We start from the raw sequence: 6,079 nt of genomic DNA, 5'->3' as shown, positions 1-6,079 counted from the left end.
TATTGTAGTAATGTAAAACTTTAGTTGAGTGTTTAGAAATAACTGTTTAGGCATCCAAAGAAAAAGGGGAAGGCAAAGTTATCAAAGGAAAGTGAACACAATAAATATAATGTTTCTAGTTATGAACACTTTTCAGAGTCTTACTCTTTGCAATATTAGAAATTAGGGGACTGAAAGAACATTGGGGGTGGAATTCTTACTTGGGGTCTATGACCTCATTTTGTCGTCCCCCCCCCCCCCTTTATTTGTATGCTAAAAGTCACACTGCCCAGGACTGTCACACAGGAAATCTCTCTTTGTCCAGAGGAAGAGTTCCACAGTTATGGGGCAGCCACTGAAGAGGCCTGTCTCTCTCATCAAATGCTGTTCACCCCTCCAGCCCTTGTTCTCTTCAAGGCTGATGCTCATGAGCTTTCCTCTGTTAGGACATTGTTTATAGATGCACACTTGCTCCACTGACCTAAACCCCAGGAACACAGCCAAGCAGAGAACGGATGTATTCAAATGTGAAACAATTGTCCCCTTTTCTTCTGCTGGTTAAAACATGAGACAGGTGGCGAGACAGAATGGCACAGATCCATGGGTGTGTGGGTGGGCATGTACAATGTACAGTACAGGAGCACTCTGCTTTGGTCAAACACCCACTTGGGACAATCCCGAGCAAAAAGAGTGGGGGCTCAGAATTTGAATTTCACCCAGGGGGGTGAATTTGATGGAATACTGTGTAAATGGGGAGGGGGAACTATGTGGATGCATTTAGTATGCCAGCCTCTGCTTTTCTTTCACTGGGTTCTTTCAGTTCCTATTCATCCAATTAGCCAGAGACAAGGGGCTTCTGTACAGCAGCTAGCTAGGCTATTGCCTCCACTGGCAGCACATTTCAGGGAGACTTGTTCCCCAGTGTGCCCCCTCCATTAATAATCTAGACAATTGTCCTCCCCCTCCCCACTGCCCTTTGACATACCCTAGCACTGGCATGGGCCCAGTCATGCAAATGGGACTTTGTCTCAGGGAAACCCTGGTGGAAGATTTTCTGATCCAGTTAGGTCCTGTATCATCTGTTTTCTTAGGCTGAGTAACAACCTTTTACATTTCCTCTGAAACAGAGGTGTTTACAGATAGTAATAAAATGTAGACCTCCTCAGGCACTGCAAGGACAGTGACAACACTTCCCTTCACCATTTTGAGAGGGGATGCAGAGAAAAACAGACCATTTGAACTTGCTAAGGGGGTAGCCCATGGCAAGATGTCAGGATGAAATTGTTCCCATGCAGCTGTGTACCTCTAGAGATTGTTGGCTTGGGGGATATGATGTTGCTTTCCTCCCCCCCTCCCCAATTCCCTTGGTTTGCTCCACACTCCAATCTCACCTACCTGAGAAGGAAGGCAAGATGTGACCCTCACCTACCACCCTATCTGCTTGAATTCTGGCAGCTGTTCCACTCCCCCAAGTAAGGGCAGAGTGAGGAACCAACACAAAGACCCTGGTTCCTGGGAGCCAGACCTTGCCCTAACAGCCCACTGTTCATGATGTTCCACCTGGACACCCTACATGACCACCCACAGTTCAGTATTCCAAATCACTGTTTCATGAGAATTCATAGGTACATGTGGATAGGTTCACTTTCTGCCCTCTCGTGCAGCTCAAGATCCTTTTTACCCATTTGGATGGCCCAAATACGTATCTCAAAGACCATGAACTGTACCGTGACAGTTCTGCTGTTCTCTTTGGCTTGAATGCACCATCCTCATTCACTTCCTTTGGTGGCCTGTGGGGGCAGGATGGGCTTTGGAATTTGGATTCCTGCTGTAGTGTGGCTGCAAATGTGCTTCCCCATAGCATGGGCATTGTGGATAGTCCCCAGATCTGTGGCATGGTTACATGGGGCAGAGCTCTAGATTGGATGGCATTTGGATCAAGCAGGCTTTATTAGACAGTGCTGCATGGATTCTGGATGCCTCCATATGGATCTCTAGAGTTATAGTCCAACATTCAAACCACTACACCATGCTGGCTCTCAACATTTATCTGCTGCATAACACCTGCTTTTGCATCACTTAGCACCAATAACATGATTTTGCATCACTTAGCACCAAATGAAGTCCTGATACAGAAGTGGAGCTCCTCAAGCATATGGTGGGCAAGGATATTATGCAGCCCTGTGGCCTGAGGACTAAAGATCATCTTGAACAATCAGTGAGATTCATTATCCTGGGTTGTCCCATCATGTTGTTGAGCTCAAAATGTGAAAGTAGTTGGCACTCAGTTCAGCAGGGGAGTTCCCTTCGCAGTAAACTCAGGCAAAAGCAAATTGCTACAACCTCTCTTAGCTTATTAATATATGTTCTTATTAATAACTTTTGCCATCTTGACCACACTCTGTTGTTGCTTGGCCACAAGTCCCATTTTTCATCTGGATGACAGAATTGGGGGTATACTTACCATATTTGCAGATGACACCAAATTAGGAGTAGCTAATACCCCAGAGGACAGGATCAAAATTCAAAATGAGCTGAACAGACTAGAAAGCTGGGCCATTGGGCCAAAGCTAACAAAATCAAATTCAACACAGAGAAAGGCAAGGTACTGAACTTAAGAAAGAAAAATGAAATTAACAGATATAGGATGGGTGACACCTGGCTGAACAAGACTGCATGTGAAAGAGATCTGGGAGTCCAAGTAGATCACAAATTGAACATGAGTCAACAGTGCGATGCGGCAGCTGAAAAGGCCAATGTGATTTTAGGCTGCATCAATAGAAGTATAGTGTCTAGATCAAGGGAAGTAATAGTGCCACTCTATTCTGCTCTGGTCAGGCACCACCTGGAATATTGTGTCCAGTTCTGAGCACCACAATTTAAAAAGGATGTTGAGAAATTGGAGTGTGTCCAAAGGAGGGCTACTAAAATGGTGAAGGGTCTGAAAACTGTGTCCTATGAGGAACGACTTAGGGAGCTGGGGATATTTAGCATGGAAAAGAGAAGGTTAAGAGGTGATAAGATAGCCTTGTTTTCAAGATAAGATACTTGAAGGGATGTCACATTGAGGAGGGAGCTAGCTTGTTTTCTGCTGCTCCAGAGACTAGGACCCAGAGCAATGGATGCAAACTGCCTCAATATTAGGGGGAACTTCCTGACAGTAAGGGCTGTTCGACAGTGGAACGCACTCCCTCGGAGTGTGGTGGAGTCTCCTTCTTTGGAGATCTTTAAGCAGAGGCTGATGGCCATCTGTCAGGGATGCTTTGATTGAGATTTCCTGCATGACAGGCCCTTGTGGTCTCTTCCAATTCTATGATTCTATGAAAGTTGGAAGGTAAGTACATGGACCTGAAATTAATTACACCATGGGATCTTTCATACCATACAATTATAGTGCTATCATAGTATTTCCTTTACACTTTCCCCCTCAGTCCTCTAATTTACCCTGCTCCTTTCCCTACTGCAATGAGGCATCTCTATTCTACACAATTATAGCCCCATGCTTCCACTTTAACTTTCATGGCTCCATCCTATAAAATCCTGGAATTTGCAGTTTAGGAAGGGATATTTAGAATTCTCAGCCAGAGAGCTCTATTGCCTCCCCAAACGACAAGTTCCGGAATTTCATAGGATGCAACCATGGCAGTTAAGGTGGAAGCATTGTTCTCTAACTGAATAATGTGCAAGGATTTGCACATGTCCCCTGACTGTCTGACTCTGGCAGTTTGTTTGGGTTCTTGCTTTGATGGAACTTTGGATATTCTGGGAGGTGGGTAGTATTCTTTTTTCCATGCCTTCTTTTGGAACATACATGATGATGTCCGCCGATACAGCAGTGGTAGTTAAAGAGCAGGCCTTTAGATGTTGCTAGAATGCAACTCCTGTTATTTTTCAACATTGGCCTCAATGAGTAGGGCTGTCATCCAACATCAACTGGGAGTTATGGCCACACCACATCAGGATAGTCACACTTTACTCCCAGTCCCAGTTGGTCCTCTGTCCTCCCACATTTCTGCTGCTTTTTAAATTCCCTGCTTTTTCTTTGATTCTCCATCTTTTTTCTTTTGTCCTTAGCTTACTTCACTTACTGCTGACTGAATTCAATGTTCAAAAATAGTTTGTACTTAATTATTTCAATGGAAGGGAGAGGAAATGAAAGTAGACCACGGTGGCCTCTCTTAGCCTGTGTATTCTTCTTAATAACTTTTTAGTAATTTTTGCCATCTTGACCACACTGATGTTGCTTGGCCACATGCATCCCAGTTTTCATATGTGAAAGGAAGGTATGTTTTAACATAAAAGGTACTCCAATGTCATTTTAACAAACCAATTGGCCCCTCTCTTCCTTCCCCCTACCCTCCCCCAAAAGCACTCCAAATATGCCCATTTTTGCTTCTGAAATCCCCAGGAGCAGAACTTGTTCATTACAACAAGAGCCCTGTGCATTGTTTCCCCCTGTCCCCATAGACTATGGTGTTCATCTACTTCCAGTTCTGATTCCCACTCACACATATACATCCAGGGCTGGTGTAACCCACAGTAGGTTCTGAGCTCAAGAAATTGTACCCCAGATCCCTGGAACATGTCCAGCTTTTCTAGAGCCACAGACCAAGCCACCTCCTTGGAGATTTCAAACATTCCCCACCACCTCCCAATGGACGTTTCTGACTCAGAGGGTTTGACTGATCAATTACTTTTACAGTCCGTCCTCGCCTTACGCGGGGGATCAGTTCCAATCCCTCCGTGTAAGGCAAATTCCGCCTATGCTCGAGCCCCATTGGAAACAATGGGGCTCGTGCGCGGCGGTGCGGGCACACGCGGGGCACAACGGGCGCACGCGCCCATTCAATTGAATGGGATGCGCCGCCCCTTCTGCCCCGCGCACGCCCCACGGCTTGAGCGCGTATGCGTGCCTGCGTATGGCGTGGGCGCGCTGTATTTTTGTCAGCAGCATCACTAATGAAGACACACACACACAAACACAGTAGCAATGGAAGTTGTGACTGCTGAGTATTATATTCCACCAGATGAACCCCAATGTCTTCCTTGTCAGTATGTTGAAGAAATCTGGCTGTTTCTTTTCAAGCTGTTCAACTGGCAAGCTATTATGGGAAGACCCCGAGGCCCATTTGTCTCATGTCTGTCTGCACAGTATCTTAAGCATTGTTCTTTCCCATCAACAATCCACGAGACCATCATAATACCCACAGAGGGATATGGCCTTGTTCTTGCTCCCAGGCAAGGCCGTGAGAGCTCTTTCTTCTGTTCCTAAACTCCAGCTGTTTAGGAACTGAACCCTGGGAGGAATATCCTGCTCCATCCTGTACAGAAAAACATCCAGCGCCACCTCAGTTTTCATTTAAATAGGAATGCATTTTTCTTCCCCCAAGGATGTGTGGGTGGAATTATTTTTAGCACAGAAGACACAGAAGCAAGAGGAGAATCAAGGAACTTGAATGGATAGACTTTTTGTAACAATGCCTGTTGCTTTTGAAGAATAGGAACCATAAGGCTGTTCCCAAGGAATGCCCAGGCCTGTGGGTCATAAGGATTGCCCCGAGGCACCCTGAAGACATTCAGCTTTCTTGTCAGCCACTGTTATTAGGCTGGACATGCTAGGAACATGTGGATTCTCACGAGTGTGTGATTATTTTGTCCCTCTTTTCTGTTTCCATACTGTCAGAGGGTAGGGCGTTAATTCATACATCCCCCCCCCCCCTGCAAATAGGATGGTGACTTCAAACATTTTTTGGATGTCCTGTACCAGTTTATATGTATAAGCAAAAATCTAGAAATAATTCCTATAATTTAAATAGAACTAAAATAACATTTTATTGGTGTGGAGAAGAATGCAAATTAAAAAAACAAGCCCCATATGAGCCTGCCCAAGCTCTACAATCTTTGGAGAAGATACTTCTCTCAGCCCCACCACCTTTGCAGGGATGTTTGACAGGAAGACAGGGTAGAGTCTTCCCTGTGATAGCTCAGGCACTCAGGAATATTTTTCCTTGGGTGACTAGGCTGGCTCCCACTTTGCCATGGTCAGGTGAAGCCTTTTCTGTTCCATCAGGCATTTGAAAACAGATTGTTTCATGAACTT

This window comes from Sceloporus occidentalis, unplaced genomic scaffold (genome assembly GCF_023333645.1).
Source record: "Sceloporus occidentalis isolate IW3139 unplaced genomic scaffold, rSceOcc1.0.p SCAF_3, whole genome shotgun sequence".
In the NCBI taxonomy this organism is placed as follows: Eukaryota; Metazoa; Chordata; class Lepidosauria; order Squamata; family Phrynosomatidae; genus Sceloporus; species Sceloporus occidentalis.
This window is presented reverse-complemented; position numbering follows the sequence as displayed.